We start from the raw sequence: 21,411 nt of genomic DNA on the forward strand, positions 1-21,411 counted from the left end.
GGACCAGTCGACTGGTAACGGGCAAAACAGCATGGCTGTTTCCCCGAGCTCTATAAGAGGGAGCTTGGTTTGGCCGGCCAAAGTTGACGAAATTAGTGGTGGGTAACCTCTAATTAGTAGTCAACTAGTGCCCTAGCAATCCAAGTGCTCTTGATCGAGTTGTGGTGAGGTTTCTCCACCGACAAGGAGGATTGTGCTAGCCGGAGTTTCCGGGGATTAATCCACCGACGGATTGAGGGATCGTCCACCTTACGGACAGCCGTGGAGTAGGAGCAAGTTATCTCCGAACCACGTAAACGAACGTGTTAGCTTGGTTTGCCATTTCTTTTCCTTGTCTTTAGCTTTCGTATTCGTAATTAGTATTTGTATTTCCGCTTGCGCACTAACGAATACGTAGGAAGCTAACGATTTGGGGGTGCCGTCTATCCAACCCCCCTTCAAGCCGGCCACCGATCCTCCAACAAGTGGTATCAGAGCGAGGACGCTCTCCGTTGGACTAACCGCCAAGGAAGCATAAGATGGCCGGGTTGATTGTCCCTCCAAAATTTGAAGGAGGAAGCCTTGGGGACATCACCTATTGGATGAAGAAGATGGAGATCTTCTTCAACACGGATTGGGACATCATGATGATGATCAAGAAACCGTTCGAAGTCCCAAAAGACAAGAAAGGGAAGAAGCTCCGATCACGACATTGGACGGAGGAGCAAACCACACGGTCAAAGGCAAACGATAAGGTAATATCTATTTTGATTGATATTTTGCCTAATGACGTGATAAGCCGTGTAGGTAAATACGAGAATGCCCATGATTTGTGGAGCAAAATAAAGAAATTTCCATGGGAGGAATTTTCGCCTACACAAGAAGTAGAAGAAAAATCCGAAGAAAGTGATGAAGTGGTCCAAGAGGAGAAGAAGGACCAATCGGATGTGGAGCCTAAGGAGTTGGGATTAGTAGCTCAAGAAGAGGAAGTAAATTTGGTCACATTTGAGGAAAAGGATGAAGAAAGGTCATCCACAAGTGTGGATGAGGAAGATATAGCATCTACATTCTCAATGGTTGAAGAAGAATCCAAGACAAGTGAAGAAGAAGAAGAAGAAATCTTGGAAGAAGTCAACCTAGTGAGCACCTCCACCGAAGTCAAGTCAAAGGACCATATCATTTGCTTCGGTTGCAATGAAAAAGGGCACTACAAGAGTAGATGTCCTATGGGTAAGAAAGAGGTAAATTCTAAACCCATTCAAGTTGATTTGAATACTAATGTGGGTTGTAGAAATGATGGTGCCAAGAAGAAGAAGGAGAAGAAGCACATTAGATGCTTCACTTGTGGTGAAATAGGGCACTACCACACCAAATGCCCAAAGAAGAAAGAGCTCAAGAAGTTGGCGCATTTGAAGATGTGGGAAAAGAAGTGGAGGAAGAATGGAGGCTCATGTCAAGGGGGAGCTCCAAAGGTAAAGGGTAAGGTAAACCCTAGTTTGAATTTGAAGTCAAATTTAAATTCCTCCATGCATGCTAGGAATAATTCTTATTATTTACCCATGCAAAATTTTGGATTTAAGTATCATGATAGGAATAGGGTTAATGTAGATCATAACCCTAGGAGGCAAATTCATGAAATACCTAGGAATGGTAGACCTAAGGAGGCCCAAGGCATTAATCCTAAGAAGGGGAGACACATGCCTAAAAAGGGTAGGTCTAGGAATGTCCAAGGTGGACATGTTGACTCTAGGGTTAGGAACCTAGAAAGGGAGAATCAAGCTTTGAAGGCAAAGCTTGATGGTTTAGAGAAATTCCTTAAGAGATTCACTATTGGATCTAAGGGATTAAGTATGGTGTTGGGTAGTCAAAAACCCAAAAATGATAGATCGGGTTTGGGATACCGATCTAGTGTCTCCAAGGCCAAAAGGAGACCATGTGCTAAGGTGGCACATGATGAGGGCAAGGGAGAGTCATCTAAAGCCCATGAGAAGAAATATGCTAGGGTTGCATATGATTATGGCAAGGATGATGTGTCCAAGATCAAGAAGATAAGGAGATCTTCTAAGGGACATCATTGTGGTTTGGTCACAATAGATGAGTCACCTAGGGAGGTGACTAAGGTAAAGAGCTCTAGGGGGAGCTCCAAGAGTCAATTTGGGACCCATGGCCAATGGATCTCAGGTGGGTTCTACTTGGGAGTCTAGAGGAGCCATGGAGTGTGTCAAATGGTTTGGAGATGGATTTGAGTCTCAAACCTAGGGATTTGACACACATGGATTATGTTTCATGCAAGAAATATGACATTTGGGGTCATATAGCATGATAATTGGTTTTGGATGTATAGATGCCATATAAACCAATGCTAGGGATGCATTGTGGGTTGGTATGGGCAAATACATCAAAAGGAAGCCAAAACTAGGACTTTAGGTCAAGGTTCAATTGAACCATTTAGTTAGTTTTGGATTTTGTGTCAATCTTGGGATTGGTAATAGATACATTTTGTAATGTATTTTTCCCAAGTAGACAAGGGTACAATAGACCTCTCCACAAAATTTGGGAATTTTTGGAGGTCTAGGGAATTTCTGGTGCATTTCTGAAGTTGGCCTGAAAAGGCTGATTTTTTCAGAAATAGGGTGCCAGTCGACTGGTACAGATACCAGTCGACTGGTAACAGTGTTTTTGAGCACAGAATGTCTCTGTAAGCTCATTTTGTCGATACCAGTCGACTGGTGCCGATACCAGTCGACTGGTAACAGTGTTTTTCGACCACAGAATGCTTCTGTAAGGTTCTGTCGAAGGGGGCAGTCGACTGGCACTTAGGGCAGTCGACTGATACCAATCTGAAACTGTTTTCAGCATTGGTTTGTGACCATGTCAACTCGCTTAGATGTATGGGATCCAAGGGGGATTAATACATGAGTTTAGGGTCAGTTTAGATGATAAGTTTTCAACAATTGGGATATTGTTGGAGAACTTTTTGGATGTTAGGCAAAGGGGGAGAAGTAAGGTTTAAATTGGGAAAACCTTAAGTGCATTTGTATAGGGGGAGCCTTGGGATAGGTTCTTAAAAAGCCCGTGGTAAAATCCTAGCTCATTGGGGAGTTTAGGTGTAGGGGGAGCCTTGGGATAGGTTCTTAAAAAGCCCGTGGTAAAATCCTAGCTCATTGGGGAGTTTAGGTGTAGGGGGAGCCTTGGGATAGGTTCTTAAAAAGCCCGTGGTAAAATCCTAGCTCAATGGGGAGCGTAGGTGTAGGGGGAGCCTTGTGATAGGTCCCGATACTTGATTCGGCGGTTGCTAAGTGTGTAGCCTTGGCAACGTAAGTCCATTCGGCGGTTGCCAAGTGTGTAGCCTTGGCAACGTAAGTCCATTCGGCGTTATAAGTCCAAGTGTGTAGCCTTGGCATCGTAAGTCCATTCGGCGGTGTAAGTCCAAGTGTGTAGCCTTGGCATCGTAAGTCCATTGTTTTTAGCATGCTTATTTGCTATATGTTTTCCCTAACTTAAACGTATTGCCAAACACCAAAAAGGGGGAGATTGTTGGAGCAATCCCAATGGTTCGTGGGACCATGTGTTTTGGTGCTTGGGCAAAGGGTTTAAGTTAGGATTACCCTCGTTATTTGATATGTGTACTTGAGTTGTGCAGGACTGCAGGTGACACATGTGACTCAGGTTGACGGCTTCGGGTCCGATGAAGGATGGCATTGAGGACAAGCCGCGGGCTTGAATGCATCTGAGGGATCGTGGACAAGGCAGCAAGGACAAGGGCCGAGGGAAGCGACTTCGAGGCATACGCGAAGGATGGCATTGGAGACAAGCCGCGGGCTTGGATGCATCCGAGGGACGAGAGCCAAAGGAAGTAGGCTTGAAGGCAAGAGGTCAAGGCTGCAAAGAAGAGTCAAGTGAGTCGTGAGGGTCCGAGTGCGAGTGAAATGTACTCGGGATGGGAAACCCTAAGTTTAGGGTTGTACCAGTCGACTGGTGGTGAGCACAGAAGCATTCTGTGCCCGAAATGGCTGGGATCAGTCGACTGGTCATGGGACCAGTCGACTGATAGATAGCCGTTGGAGTGCCGTTGGGCTGGCACCAGTCGACTGGTGCATGGACCAGTCGACTGGTAACGGGCAAAACAGCATGGCTGTTTCCCCGAGCTCTATAAGAGGGAGCTTGGTTTGGCCGGCCAAAGTTGACGAAATTAGTGGTGGGTAACCTCTAATTAGTAGTCAACTAGTGCCCTAGCAATCCAAGTGCTCTTGATCGAGTTGTGGTGAGGTTTCTCCACCGACAAGGAGGATTGTGCTAGCCGGAGTTTCCGGGGATTAATCCACCGACGGATTGAGGGATCGTCCACCTTACGGACAGCCGTGGAGTAGGAGCAAGTTATCTCCGAACCACGTAAACGAACGTGTTAGCTTGGTTTGCCATTTCTTTTCCTTGTCTTTAGCTTTCGTATTCGTAATTAGTATTTGTATTTCCGCTTGCGCACTAACGAATACGTAGGAAGCTAACGATTTGGGGGTGCCGTTTATCCAACCCCCCTTCAAGCCGGCCACCGATCCTCCAACAACAATCACTTCTAGACAAAATCTTTTAAAGAAATTAAATATTTAATTTTATTTCTATAAATTTTAACTTTAAAAAAAAATTAATTTATTCTATGCAGGATTTAGGAACCCAATATATGTTTCTTCCTACTAGATTGATCAAGTATCTTTTAGGAATATATTTTGGTGATAACTTTCTAATTTGACCCTTATAGTATCTAAAATATCAATTTAGTTTTTGATAATATCTAGAATATCAACATGCAGAATTTTTTATTTTTTCTATTTGTTTCTTTAAATTAGCATTTTTAATTTTTAATTTATCAAACTCCTCTATTAAGCAAGATTTTGCTAAGATTCTTTTTATTTCTAAGTTTTCTTTTTTTAAATTTTCCTTTTTAGTTTTTAATTTGTACATTGATTTAGTTATAGATTTAATGCCAAAGTAAAGTTGATCATAAGGTAAGAGGCATACCTCACTTACCATGTCAAATCTACAGATTGATTCTCCCCCTGCTTCACTGCATTCATTTGATGTCGCTCCCTCTTTATCGATGCTAGCTTTTGAGGAGTTTTGTTCTTTGTGATTAGCCATTAATGCTAGTCTAGCGTATGCTTCTCTTTCTGACTCAAATGACGAGCTTTCATCCCAAGTGGCCTTGAGATTCTTGTGCTTATTTTGCTTGGGGCCTTTGCCTTTTTCCTTTTTAAACTTCGGGCAATCATCCTTTATGTGTCCTTCTTTTTGACATTGGTAGCATCAAACCTTCCTTCTATTTCTTTTGATTTTTTTTCTGTTATGCAATTCTTTAAATTTATTAGACTTAATTTTTTAAAACTTTCTTACTATGTATGCTTCTTAGTCTCCTTCCAGATCTAAGTCTGATTCGAGTTCGTCCTTCTTCGTGGCTCTTAGTACCAGATTCTGGCTTGACTCTACTGTTGTACTTGTACATCGAGTCTCATGTAATTCTAAAGTTGAAAATAATTCCTCTAGGGTACTTACCTCTAGGTCCTTCGAGATGTAGTAGGCGTCTATGATCGAAGTCCATTTAGGGGTTCTAGGAATGGTGTTTAGTGCATAGTGTACCGAATCTCGATTGGTTATCGTTTCAATGAGGTTGCCCAGTCCAGTGATTAGCTCCTTGATCTTTGCGTGCAGTTGGGCTACCTTCTCACCTTTTTCCAAATGGATGTTCGTTAACTTGTTCTGGAGAATGTACCATTGTGCGAGCTTCTCTTCAGATATTCCTTCATGGAGTTCCAGAAACTTCTCCCAGAGGTCTTTTGCCGATGTGTAGCTTCTGCTATGATTTACTTCTTGAGGTGGTAATACACTTAATAAGTGATATTCCGCTCTACTGTTGGCTATGAAATCACTTTGCTCCTTCTTCGTCCAGAGATATTCTTTTTTTTTCTATGCCTTGCTGATCTTTGGGAACTACAAAATCATACTTGATTATTAAAAGAATTTCAAAGTTGGTTTTTTGGAATACCTCCATTCGGCGTTTCTAGTGCGTGAATTCTCCCTCGAACTTTGGTGGGATGAGGCTTGGTCCGACCATTGGTTTATTTGCTTTGGTCAGTGGTTAGTCATTTTGAAGCATCCTTGCTCTAATATCACTTGTTGGTCCCTTGGAAATCGGCTAGAGCGGGTGAATAGCCTAAAATAAAAATCAAACCTTTCTCATCTTTTCAAGCTAAATTAAGAAACATTTGCATAAAAATAAACTTAATTAAAGAAAGAAAGAGATAGATCATTTACTTAGTTACAACCTAGATGGTTGTTAATCCAAGGTAAGTAAAGCTCACTAAAAGTCTTCTTTAGGTGGAGAAGCCTCTTACAGTAGTTGAAGCACTCAATTACAAAGCTAAACAGAAAGAGAATTGATTACAAGTGTTGTATTTATCTTCTAGAATCAGGGCTGTATTTATAGGTCTGATCGGGGTGCCTGGAAGAGTTCCAAGTGCCTGGATGTGGATAGAATTTTATCCGAGTCGCACCGGATCACAACAACACTTGTTTTGATAAACTTTCAATTCCAGGCGCTCGGACAGTGCTGTTCCAACTCCCCCTGGGCGAGGCGCCACGAGGGCGCCCAGGTGATCAGGCGCTTGGACTTGGTCTAGGCGCCTGGCCCAAGTCAACTTCCTTGTTGACTTCTCGGTCCGGGTCTTTCTCTCCTGTTCCGCTCGCTCGGGTCCAAGTCTTCTGCTCCGACTCCACTTACTTGGGTGATTTCGGCCATCTGGAATAGGGCTCTCCCGAACTCATTTTTTGACCTTCGAGAAGTCTTCCGCTCCGACTTCTCATCCCTCGAAACCACCACACACTTCCTTCTTATCTGCCAGAGTACTCTTCCGCAGCACCTCGTCCCTCAGATATTGGTACCTTATGGTAGTTTTGATGTAATCAACCAAGTTAAATTAGGTGTTGTGTATTTGATCCTTGTGTCTAAGTGTGCAGGAGCTTAGGAACACAAGAAGTCGAGTGGAAGACGCAGCTAGAGAGAAGGATGGCATGGGAAGATAGTCGATGGGCTCGATACATCCGAGGGACAAAGTGTTATGGAAGAGTGCACCAGTGCACGAGAAGGACGCACGCGACGGTCCAAAGGATGAGAAGTCGAGGAGAAAAGCTGCTCAAGAAGAAAGCCGGAAATAAGTTCAAGCGACCCTTATTCTGGTTGGCCGAAATCACCTAAGCGAGCGGAGCAACGGAAGAGCCAAAGGAGAAGACTTGGAGCTCGGTAGTAGCCGCTGAAGGCACCCTTGCACCCTTCTAGTGGAAGGCGCATTCAAGCCTTCATGGAAGGTGTCTGAAGGGCGTTGGAATTCTATTCTGTTTCAATTCCCTGTAAAAAAAAAATTGTACAAGAACAAAACTTTTCCTAGCAAGCCCATGTTCGATCAAACATGTGTTTGATCCATCAAGCAAGTTCTTAAATGATCAAAGCACACCTTGATCAAAGTACAAGATCGTTGGCCTCTTGTGTTGGTATTCCAAAAATGATACAAAGAAAACTAACTAATTACGTAGCGGAATTAAAGAATTAGTTATACCTTTCCTTTGTAGCTAAAGACTTCTTGATCTTCTGTTGTATTCCTCTCCTCTTCTTGGACGTCATGTGGGCGATGATCTACCAAGACAAAACCACCTTCCTTCTCTTCTCGATTTCCAAATCGCCGGCTACAAAAGGAGCTATTAGGATGTGGCACCTTCTCTTCTTCTTCCTCTTCTTCAAGCCGCTGCCCACCAAGGAGTAGAAGAGGGGGACGCCGGCCTTAGCAAGGAGGGGGTCGCCGACCCTAGCAAGGAGAGGGGCCGCCGGCTCTTAGCAAGGGAGAAGGGGAGGGGCGCCGACCCTAAGTGAGGAGGAAAGGGAAGGGTGCCAACCACAAGGAGGAGAAGAGAGAAAATTAGGTTTTAGGCCACCTACTCCTTTTTATAGGCTTGTCGTTGGTTACAAAGAAAGAAAAATAAAAGAATTCTGTTTAAAAAAAATCTATCTTTCTATAACTGAATTTTGTTTAGAAAAAATCTTTCTTTCTATAACCAAGTTAAACCAAACCAAGTTAAGTTAAACCAAATCAAGTTAAGTTAAACCAAATCAAGTTGTGGATGGGTGGATGAAAGGCTTTATATAGAGGCTACAATAGGGACCTAGAGGAGGAATTGGTTTAGGCCTCTTGATGGGCTTGGGCTTCCTGTGTTCGGCCCGAACACCCAACCCAAGCCCATCAATAATAACCCATATCACTAAAGAGTTATTATTGAACTACTGCACCAATCTCATATTACAATATGCGCTCCTTCTTATCATGAGTGCGTTAATCTCTCCGTGTTTAAGATATCGTATGCCCATTAATTAATTGAGTTATTGACAACCCAATTAATTAACATCTGATTCCAAGAGTTCAACTTTATTATCATGCAGGACTAAGTCCACCTGCAGGGTTTACATGATAATCCTTATGAGCTCCTCAATGGGACATCATCAACCTAAATAATTAGGACACAGATTTCTTCTATAATCAACAGCACTCCATATAAATAATACTATCTCCCAACTCATCGTGCCTATTGATTTAATGAATAAATCTCACCCATTGATAAGTTAAAGAAATAAATACTAAGTATACATGCTTGTTATTGTATCAGGATTAAGAGGATGCACATCCATAATAACAGAGGTTCTATTATTTTATGTAGTCAGTACAAATCGAACAACCTCAAACGGTCCTGCTCAATACACATATAGTGTACTAGTGTAATTTTATAGTCAAGACAGACTAATACCAAATTACACTACAATCGTTCTAATGGTTTGTCCCAATCCATCTTGGTTGTGAGCTACTATTTATAATTTATAAGGAACCGATAACATGATCTTCTATGTGACATCACACACCATGTTATCTACAATATAAATTAAATGGACAACTGCATTGACATATATATAAATATAAAATGCAAACATTTGATCAAAGTGATTCTCATTTCAAAAACATTTCAAAACAGATGTTCATACAAAAGCTAGGCTTATAGTATACATCCCAACAATCTCCCACACTAAAAGACTATGTTGCCATAAATGCTGCCATACATCTGATTCTCATCCCTTTAACATGCCTATCAAAAGCTCTCACCGGAAGGGTCTTAGTGAAAGGATCTGTCAGGTTATTTGCTGATGTAATCTTGGCGACAATAACCTCTCCTCGTTTTACGATGCCTCGTATCAGGTGGTACTTGCGCTCAATGTGCTTACTTACCTATGGGCTTGTGGTTCCTTCGAGTTTGCTACTGCACTACTGTTATCACAATAAATTGTGATAACTTTGGGAAAATCAGGAATCATATCTAGGTTCATCAAGATGTTTCTGAGTCATACAACTTCTTTGGCTGCCTCAGAGGCTGCCACATACTCAGCTTCCATGGTGGAGTCTGAAACACATTTCTGCTTAACACTCCTCCATGCTATGGCTCCACCTCCGAAAGTAAACACATACCCTGAGGTTGATTTACTGCTGTCCCTATCTGATTGAAAGTCCGAATCTGTGTAACCCACAGGCAGTAAATCATCTGCCTGGTAAACCAACATATAATCTCTAGTCCTTTTCATGTACTTTAATATATGCTTTACGGCAGTCCAATGTCCCGGTCTTGGGTTACTTTGATATCTGCTAACCATGCTCACGGCAAAATAGATATCCAGCCTCGTACATAGCATCGCATACATTAGGATTCCTACAGCCGAAGCATAAGGAACTGCTTTTATCTCCTCTATCTCCTTTGATGTGTTAGGACACATCTTTTTAGATAAAGGTACTCTATGCCTAAAAGGTAGAAAAATTTTCTTGGAGTTTTAGATGCTAAAATGAGCTAGGATAGTATCGATGTACGAAGCTTAGGATAAGCACACCATCCTTTTCTTGCGATCCCTTATTACTTTGATCCTAAGAATATACCCACATTCTCCCAAGTCCTTCATATCAAACTACTTAGACAACTATACCCTTATGTCTGACAACACTTTGATATTGTTGCCAATGAGCAAAATGTCATCTACATATAGTACAAGAAATACCATCACATTTCCGTCACTTTTCTTGTATACACAAGACTCATCCGGATGCTGAATGAATCCATAAGAGTGGATCACCTCATCAAATCATATGTTCCAAGATCTCGAAGCTTGCTTCAGTCTATAAATGGACCGATTAAACTTACATAAAAGATGCTCTTTTCCCTTCGCAATAAATTCCTCTAGTTGCTTCATATAGATGGTTTCTTCAAGACTTCCGTTAAGGAAAGCTATCTTGACATCCACTTGCCAAACCTCATAATCCATATGAGTAGCAATAGATAAAAGAATTTGGATAGACTTAAGCATGACTATTGGCGAAAAAGTTTTCTCATAATCGAATCCTCTTTCTGAGTATACCCCTTCACAACAAGCCTTGCTTTAAAGGTTTCCACCTTCCTGTCTGTTCCTCTTTTTCTTTTGTAGACCCATTTACATCCAATAACTTTTACACCATTTGGTGGTTCTACAAGCTCCCTGACCTGATTAGAATGCATAGATTCTATTTTAGTGTTCATCGTACTTTGCCAAGATGCTGCATCTTTATCTTGGAGTGCTTCATCATATATCCAGGGATCAGCTTCATGTTCACTAGGGATCAAGTCCGAAGACTCTCTCAAAAACATGAATCTTTCAGGTTGCCTAACAACCCTCCCACTACGACGAGACACTGCTTGTAATTGTGCATAATTTGTGACACGTGTTACAGTTATTTGTGGTATCTTATCTTGTACCGTTGGTACTAAAGTAGAAGCACCCTCTCTTATTTCCTCAAGAACAATTTTACTCATGGGTTTGTGGTTCATTACATAGTCCTCTTCTAAAAATCTGGTATTGGTGCTAACAATGACCTTATGATTTTTAGAACTATAAAACAAACTACCTTTCGTTCCTCTAGGATATCCCATGAACAAGCGAACTTCTGTACGTGATTCCAACTTATCAACGTCTCCCTTTAGCACATGTGTTGGACTACCCCAAATCCTAATGTGTTTCAAACTAGGCTTACGCCCATTCCATAATTCTGTGGGAGTAGAGGGTACTGACTTAGAAGGTACCAAGTTCAAAATGAATGCCGCCATTTCCAGAGCATATCCCCAAAACGAATTTGGTAATTCTGAATAACTCATCATTGATCTAACCATTTTCATAAGAGTCCTATTCCTTTGTTCTGCCACACCATTCTGTTAGGGTGTATCAGGTGCAGATAATTGAGATTGAATGCCGACCTCTGATAAGTAACTCCTAAACTCTCCTAAGAGGTACTCTCCACCATGATCAGACCATAGTGTCTTGATACTTTTGCCATGACGTTTCTCTACATCAGCCTTGTACTCTTTGAACTTATCAAAGCACTCAGACTTGCAGCATATCAAGTAAATGTACCCATATCTTGAATAGTCATATATAAAAGAGATAAAATATTCGAAACCACCTCTTGCCTGGATAGTCATAGGCCCACACAAATCAGAATGAACCAATTCTAATACTTCTTTGACTCTATACCCTTTTGCCTTAAAAGACCTCTTAGTCATTTTTCCTTCCAAGCATGACTCGCAGGTCGGAAAGTTTTTCACTACCAATGAATCCAAAGGTCCATCGGCTATTAACCTTTGAATCCTACTCAAGTTAATATGACTCAACCTTAGATGCCAAAGATATGTTTGGTTTATTTCCGAAGGTTGCTTTCTCTTATTAGAATTAGAAGATGTGTTATTAATTTACATTTGTTGTATGGTGGGAGTTATTGGATTAAGAGTATACAAATTTCCAACCAACATACCAGAACAGATAACCACCTTATTTTTCTTGACACCCACTTTGTCATCAAAAGAAACAGAATATCCATCCATAAATAATTTAGAAACTGAAATCAAGTTCTTTCTAAAACATGGTACGTAAGGATAATTTTTCAAAATCAAAGTTTTATTCCTATCAAAAGATAAATAAACATCTCCCACTACAACAGCCACCACTCTCGTAGCATTGTCCATGTAGACGGTGATTTCCCCTTCATGTAGTCATCGGGTTTCCTGGAACCCCTGCAATGAATTGCAGACATGATCAGTGGCTCCCATATCTACACACCAGGTACCGGTAGATAACACCGCTAAACATGTTTCGACAACTAATGAATAAGATATACCTTTATTGTTCTCCTTTCTGCGAGGACAGTCCACCTTCTAATTTCCAGACTGCTTGCATGTGAAGCACTTACCTTTCGGCTTCTTCACACCTACCTGCGACCCACTCCCTTGAGGCCGAATCACTTTCTTTGCGGAACCAACTTATTTCTTCTTCTTCTTTCCGCCTTTCGGCTTAGAAGTAGAAACATTTTCAGCAATGTGAACTTGAGAACTTTGACGAAATAACCCTTATGCCGCTTGGAGTTCTGTCAGAAGTTTCACCAACGAATAAATCCTTTTGTTCATGTTGTAATTCAGGCGGAACTGCATAAAATTTTTGGGCAGCGTTTGGAGAATGATATCGACCTGGGTTTCCCCATCGATTTCAGCTCCAAGGACTTCCATCTCATTCAAATGAGTCATCATTTTGAGTATATGATCTCTTACGGGTGTCCCCTCAGTCATGGTGGTCGTCATTAAGTTTCTCATGGCCTCCTACCTGGCAACTCGATTCTGGTGTCCGAAAAGTTCCTTGAGATTGAACATCATGTCATAGGCAGTGGGTAGGGCTTGATGTTGATGTTGCAACACATTTGACATAGAAGCCAAAATGTAACACCACGTCATCTCATATACCTTGACCCATTTCCTATGTTTCTCTATCTCCTCTTCACTAGAATCGTTATTAGGCACGCTAGGACAGGCCTCAAGAAGTACGAACTTATATTCTTCAACAGTTAAGACAATGCCCAAGTTTCGTTTCCAATCAATATAATTTGGACCAGTAAGTTTGTTTTCTTTTAAAATAATAGCAAGAGGATTGAAAGCCATTTTGAAATCCTGAGAATCACATAACAAAATATTTGGTCAAAACTTTAGAATTTAAAATAATATTGATTTCTCAAATAATATAATTTAAATTCACCAATACCTCAAAACACCATAAATTTCATATGCCACGATAGTGTGGACGTATACTAATTCAAACATTTGTAAGAGGAGGTTTTACCCATTAATTTTATTATCTTGTCAACCTAACTTTATGACAAATAGAATTAATAGTTGGTTCATCTTCGGTCACACAAATAATAACAGTGACTCCGATGTGGAGGATACTAGTAAATGTGCCTACGTATATACCATTACTTGATACTTAGTCCATTAATTAGGATTGTACCCCTTCAGATAGAGAAGATCACACATACCTAAATAATTTCCTTTAATCATCCATAGAGGAAGTTTGATCTAGCGATCCACAAACAAACTCATCCGATATGAAGGAATGAACTTAAAACCAACGCGCAAGTTTGAATGCATCACTTACAAACCAATAATGGAGCCCGTGGGATTTATTTAAATAATCTCTCTCTTACTTAGTTTGTCACGCTCCGGAGGAGTCCCTGTCCGAAGAAATTTCGGCAGCATCTCCCCTGTACGGCGGGCAATCTGAAACTTTCTACATCCCATATACCTCAGCCACATGCGGTTGGAATAATAACAGAAATAAAACAATCATCACGCAGTTTAATAGTAGACAAACAGAGCAGTAATAAGATGACTCGAAAACAATCCTACTCAACTACACTCGTAAAGCTCAAAACCGGTGATAAAACCAACTTACCTCTTCTGCCATCTAGGCAGGCATATAGTAAAAGCAAATCCAAATAAAAGTCATCACAAGTAAACAATCTATACAAGATCCAAAGTATCCAAAACATAACAAGTTCAAAACATGGTCTAGTAAAGAAGAAAACCAAAAGATCCAAAAGGCCCTCATGGACTGCAGGGGACTAGCAACTGGAACTCTCTACTGACAGCATCAACCTGAAAAATAACAACAATGGAGGCGGGGTGAGTCCAACGCTCAGCAGGTACAACTGATATACAAAGTAAGGAAATAACACCTAGCACTAATCATGCGTACAGTCTCCTGATGTAATAAAGGTGAATACTAACTGAAGTAAACAGGAGAATACTGTACTAACCAGGATCTGGGTATAAGGACAACAGTCCGAAAGGTATAGAAGACCTGTATGCATGTCAAACATAGGTATCCAAACAATAAGCAGCATATAAATGCAGCAAACACAAACACAAGCAATAAATGCATCATGCATATGATGCCCATGTCATGGTCACCACTGACGCCAGTCAGTCAACTCACAACCAAAAGTGGGACCGAGAGAGTAGGGTTGTGACGACCGTGCACTCTGCATCACTACTCTTGATGAGTGACCGAGTGGACGGGATGCTGTCGGAGTACACACATACTCCTACCCCAAAACATAAATGGGGGAGCGCAATGCTCTCATCTCCCGGTACACTATGACGGAGAGGGATCTCTAACGTGCTACACACTGCGTCACACTACCCCTGAGCGGACCAATGGAGCACCGGAAGAGCAAACTGACGTGCTACCACGCTGCGTCATGCTACCCATGAGCGTCACAACGGAGCACCGAACAGTGATGAAACTGGCAATGTGCTCGACAATAATGGAGCAATCTATCACACAGCATGCAATCATACGAATGGTGCATGACACTAAGCATGGTATTATACTAAACCGATCTATGGACATATAATGATGTGCACCATAATGAACAAATCATATCAAAGTACACTGATCAAATAAGATATCAAACCTAGGTCCTGAACATGGGAAACATGGTTATACCACTACCCCTATGAGCATGTGTAATCAGGTACATAACCACACGAAATACAAAACAAACAATCAATCAAGCAGGTAACAGGTAATCGGGTAGTGATTAACCGAAACAAATGAGAAACATAATCTTTGCTATCTGTTAAATTCATTACTATGCATATCAAATGACATAAGTCAAAAGTACCCGCCTCCAATAGAAATGTCCAAATCTGACTCCGAGATACTCGTCTCGCGTCAAAGTCCTGTGTCACAAATATATATACAATTATTTAGCTAAATTCCTATAAATAGCTAAATAAGTTCTTTAACCCTAAATTAGGGCAAAACCCTAATTCCAAAAACACATAAACCTAATCAACATACACATGATCGTCTAACCAAATCCTCCAATTCAGAACATAACCTACAACACATATTCAAATACGCCTAATCCTTACCCTAATTCATAGATCTCTGCTATTGATCCGCAGCCAAAGAGGTGTTACCGGAACCAAGATCAATCCACAGCAAAGCAAACCCTACAGGAAACCTTCCCCACTGTTCGGATCAGATTGAGACACAAATCACAAATCAAAAATCTTAATTACATAACAAAATTTCTTACCTCCCAGATCTCAGTTAGGGCAAAAGGTGGCGTCGTTGTGATACACAAAGGGTACTAGGGCAGAAGCTGAAGACAGGGTCTGCTGCCAGAGCCAAGGCAGAGAGGGCTCGGTGTTGCTGCAAATCTAGGGCACGACCAAGCGGAGGAGGTCGACGCTGGGGTTCGGGTGCCGGCACAGAGAAGCGGCCGAGAGGAGTCAGTGGCGTCGGCGGAGATGCTAGGGCACCGGGGTGTGCGGCAGTGCTCCGTGTGTCGGCAGTGCGGCTCGGCGCTAGGGCAGAAGGTGCGGCGGCGGTGGAGAACTAGGACACAGGGAAAGTAGCTGGCGCTAGGGCATAGGCGACGGTGGCTTGGCTAGGGCACGACGTCGGTAGGGGTGGCGGCGGCGCGTCGCTCAGCGAGGAGGAAGAGCACCGGCGGTGTTGTCGGGTGGAGAAGGCCGGCGTCGCGAGAGATGAGGGAAGGAGGGTTCGGCAGAGGAGAAGAAGTATAAGTGGAAGGGAGGAAGAAAACCGCCGTGCGGTTAGGGCTTTGGTTCACACGAGGAAGAAGAGCATGCGAGTTCGGCGTCGGGGAAAACTGGAGGAAAAGAAAAAAAAAGAAAAAGAAAAGGAAAAGGAAAATTAAAACTTTTTCTCATTAAAATAGGGTATCCTAAACAGGCTTTTCCGGGCCCCGTTTTTATCCCCGTTAACTCGTCCATACAAGCTCCGAAAAATTTCTAAAAATTTTGAAAAATTCCCTTATTAATATTCGCCTATTTTCGGTATTTTACATTCTCCCCCACTAATAAAAATTTGGTCCCCAAATTTCGTTATCTACCATCAGCAAACACTAACAACAGGTAAAGCGTATAAATGCTGAACGGTAAATAAATCACATACCTCAAGTAAAAAGATGGGGATATCGAGCTCGGATAGTATCCTCGAGCTCCCAAGTAGCCTCCTCATCCGAATGATGCTGCCATCCGACTTTAACCAGCCGGATAGTCTTGTTCCGCAACTGACGCTTCTTCCGGTCGAGAATCCGTACCGGAATCTCCTCATAAGAAATGTCAGGCTGAAAGGGGAACTGGGATATTTGTCAGCACATGCGTCGGGTCAGGTACGTATCTCCTCAGCATGGATACGTGGAACACATCGTGGACGCCTGACAGGGACGGTCATAGTGCCAGCCGGTAAGTTACCGCTCCGATCCTCTCCAAGATCTCAAAAGGGCTAATATACCGCGGAGCCAGCTTACCTCTGGGGCCAAATCTCTTCACCCCTTTCGTGGGTGAAACCTGCAGAAATACATGGTCGCCAACAGAGAACTCTAGTGGTCTGCGTCTCCGATCAGCATAACTTTTCTGGCGGTCCTGCGCCTCTGACATTTTCCGTCTAATAATACGAACCAACTCTGCATCTTGCTAAGCTCTATGAGGTCCCAACAACTGGGCCTCACCGATTCTCGTCCTGATCGACGACTGAGCAACTATGGTAACAAGAATACCCTGCTCGGTCTGTCGCTGCTCCTCAAGGTCTAACTCGGAGAAACCCTGAATCAAGTCTGTGGCCACAACTCAATGACAGGCTAAAGTCCCTCTGGACTTCTGGCTAAGCGCATCGGCAACCACATTAGCTCTCTCCAGGTGATAGTTAATGGTACAATCATAATCCTTCAGGAACTCCATCCATCTCCTCTGTCAGAGATTAAGTTCCTTCTAAGTAAACAGATATTTGATACTCTTATGGTTAGTGAGCATCTCAAATGTAATGCCATATAAATAATGTCACCAAATCTTCATGGAAAAAATAATGGCAACTTGCTCCAGATCATGTACAGGATAGTTCTTCTCATGCTCCTTCAACCGACGAGAAGCATATGAGACTACCATATCGTGCTGCATCAGAACAGCACTCAAACCCTGAATAGATGCGTCGGTGTAGAGGACATATCCGTCCTCTCCAGAAGGTAAAACCAAAATCGGAGCCGACACTAGTCTCCGCTTCAGCTCCTAGAAGCTGGTCTTGCCATCCTCAGTCCAAGTGAACTTCACGCCTTTCCTGATCAGGCGTGTAAGTAGCATAGCAATTCGTGAGAAACCCTCAACGTATCTCCGGAAATATCGAGCCAAACAAAGGAAGTTGCGAGCCTCTTCTATAGACTCTGTCTACTCCCAACGGTAACAACCTCGATCTCCTGTGGAACCACGGTATACTCCTATTGGTTACCGTGTGTCTCAAATATCTCACAGAAGACAACCAAAATACGCACTACTAATCTTCACATCTAGACGTTTCCATTGAAACATCTCTAGAACTATGCAAAGATGATGTGCGTGACTCACCGTGGATCCGAAAGAAATCACAACATCGTCAACAAAGACAATGGAAACCGATCCAAACATCCTGGGAATACCAAAATCATCAAGTCTCTGAAAACATCTAAGGCTTCCCAAACCCTAATGGTAAAATCATGACACATAATGTCCGTATCACAGACATTTCTAACCATAAGATCCCTGACAATAAGTCTGAAATATAATCACCAACAATACAAATCACCCACCAAAGAATAGATCCACTAGTGTGAGAGCAACGTTCCATCACAAAAAATACCACATATGTGGACAATCCAAAATATGTAAGAGCAACGCTCTATCACAAACCAACAATAATATGTGGGAGCTCCGCTCCACCACAAACGATCCATAAGTGTCCAAGGCACCTAACTATCAAACTAGAGGCTGCACGAGATCACTCAACCACATATCACGGTGGGCAGCCAAAGATATAAAAATCCAGCAATCAATTCAAACTCATCGTCAAATCTATCAACATCGTAGTGAGTCACCACTAATAAGAATATGAGTTGACAGGGTAATCCAACCACTAACATATTGTACACACTCAACATTCTACATTCAACATAGGTAAAATCATCATGATGCTACCAACCATACACCTGGCACACGTGCACACACAACATATGTATGATCAACATAATCCTCCAATTATTATACACCAAACACACACACAACTCAGGTATATTCAGTTTGATACTTCCAACAATACATACCGAACACGTGTGCAAAATCAATGTAGATAAAATCAACAATACACCTCAAACAACATTCACATGACATATATACACCTATGCCAAGAGAATAACCAACATATACTTCCAATAAAGCATACCAAACCCAGGTGCACTCACAAATCAAACATAATCAAAAAGATACCTCAGATACCACAGCAAACACATATGTACATATCACGATTCAGATTAAATCGACAAGATACCTCCATCAAAACACCACAGATGTACTTATACCACAACTCAGATTTAATCGACAAGATATCTTCAATAATACATTCAGATACATACATCGAACTACATAACCATGATCCACAAGGAACCTACAAACCATATCAGAACATGGATACATATACTACTCGCAAATGGGTAGTCTACCATAGGACTCCTACAACACATAACAATCATAATATACATGCAACATAGACATGCAAAATCAGCATACCAGCTCAATCAAAGAGACCAACCTTATGCTACCAACACTCATAGGTTACGGGTATACCTAAACAAAATCATGCATAGGTATCAAGCAGGAATACATCAATCAAAAGCAACCCAAAATAAAGCAGCCTAATCATCCAGTAACAACCCTACTCTAGGTTCAAAGGAACTAATATCGGACAAGAAAGATATACACACCATGGTATAACATTGCAAGTCAATGTCGTACACTACCAAAACTATATCTAATGGGGAAAATTTTATCATCTTAAATCCAAATGTACTCTCCCAGTATACACTAGTAACGATTGTATCCCATAAATGTTAAACAATTAGCTCTACACTTCCTTACATCAGCGGGGTCACATATCCCAATGCACTTTCTGAGTCATCCAACCGGGTATATACAGTCCATGGTCAAAGTCTTCATGAAATAGGATACATCGATCCTCTATAAACTATCCAAGCCGACAATGGTATATGGCTAAATCAGTCCTTTCCACGTCAGTACAAAACATGTACTCAAATGTGCTCTAGACACATAACTAAGCACAAATAACCTAAAGGTTCGAACCTCTAAAAATAGAGTATGGAAATCCTCTACTGATCAACCAACAAAACTAAATCATTCATCTACTAACTAATCAAGAATACCTTAATCCTCCACAAGCAACTAAGGTATATCAAACCACGACTACCCAACTCGACAAACGTAAATCAGTCTTCTACTGACCGATCTAATAAGAGTAAATCAATATTTACTGATAAAAATTAACTAAGATAAAATGGTATACTACCTTGTTAAATAACTAAATCAGTTCATGGGTCAATTCAACACTAATTACATCAACTCAAACTAGAGAATGTCAACCCACATAATACCATATGTATAAATGTGTACGACCCAAAATAAAAAGTCAGAATTCAAGATCATCAAGACACCCTCATTTTTTTTTCCAAAAATATCAGCCCACATAATATCAGATGAATAAGTCTCTACTCTCCATGAGGGCAAATTAGCATTCAAAACATCAAATCATTATTTATCCACATAGTCCAATATCAGAGGAAGCAAATATCAACCAATTTTCTTTTTTTTTTATCATCCTGTTAACTAATCACAACTAACCAGATTTATTAAAATCTCATAAGCACACTCATCCGTAAACTCTCTAGCACCCAATTTATAATCTGATCACCAACTATAATCAGTAAACCTGTGAATATCATACATAACACTCACTATGTCACCATCAACGACAACCCAAATAAGAGATCATCAAAATAGTTATCCACTAATAGATCATCAAAACAAATATCTAGTAATAGATCATCAGACCACCACATAACATTTACTCTTATAAATCATTAGAAATCAACATATCACAATATCTGATCTCATAATATCCCTCAACCTCAAACCATTCTCAACAATGATCAAACATGGTAACTCCCAAATGAACAATTTTCATCGTATCGGGTACCCTAATATCCAAAAGATATGAGTATAAAAACTCTACTGACTAAATTAACAGGAATTATGTAGGTATCATCCACTACCCAGCTAACAATAGTAGAGGCTGGTATGTGCCTCCATCTCCTACTAGTAGTAACAGAAGCTAAAACTACTGATGGTATGATCAGAAAAATCACCAGAGACTATAATCCTTGATCTCTATTAAGGTCAACCATGCTCAATGGTTAACCCATCACATGTAATATGTGCTACAACAACCAAACAGGTACTACATAAAGAATGCTAATACCTATCATAAACTATAAAATTAAACATCATACCTATATGTCGTCTGGAGATGTTCCATCGCTGTCCAATCCCCAACTTTTGACCTCAAAATTCCGAACATGAAAATCACCGAAAATCAATATAAATCCGAAACGGAAGTCCAAAATATATACATAAAGGAAAATCCGTGCAATCCAAATAACTACCCAGTTTGCCTCGCAAACTTGGGCTAATCCAAAAATCCAGAATACCAAAAGCAGGTATCATAACCCACTCTGATACCAATAAATTGGTATCAGCCAAATCTTGAAAATCCGTAACACGAAAATCAAACAAGTATCGTCAAAATTTGGCGCTCTGATACCAATAAATTGGTATCAGGTTATCCCCAATATCCAAAATACAAAAACAAACGATCGTAAAACTTGGTTCTGATACCACTAAATTGTCACGCCCCGGAGGAGTCCCTGTCCGAAGAAATTTCGACAGCATCTCCTCTGTACGGCGGACAATCTGAAACTTTCTACATCCCATATACCTCAGCCACATGCGGCTGGAATAATAACAGAAATAAAACAATCATCACACAGTTTAATAGTAGACAAACAGAGTAGTAATAAGATGACTCGAAAACAATCCTAC

Source organism: Zingiber officinale, chromosome 9A (genome assembly GCF_018446385.1).
Source record: "Zingiber officinale cultivar Zhangliang chromosome 9A, Zo_v1.1, whole genome shotgun sequence".
In the NCBI taxonomy this organism is placed as follows: domain Eukaryota; kingdom Viridiplantae; phylum Streptophyta; class Magnoliopsida; order Zingiberales; family Zingiberaceae; genus Zingiber; species Zingiber officinale.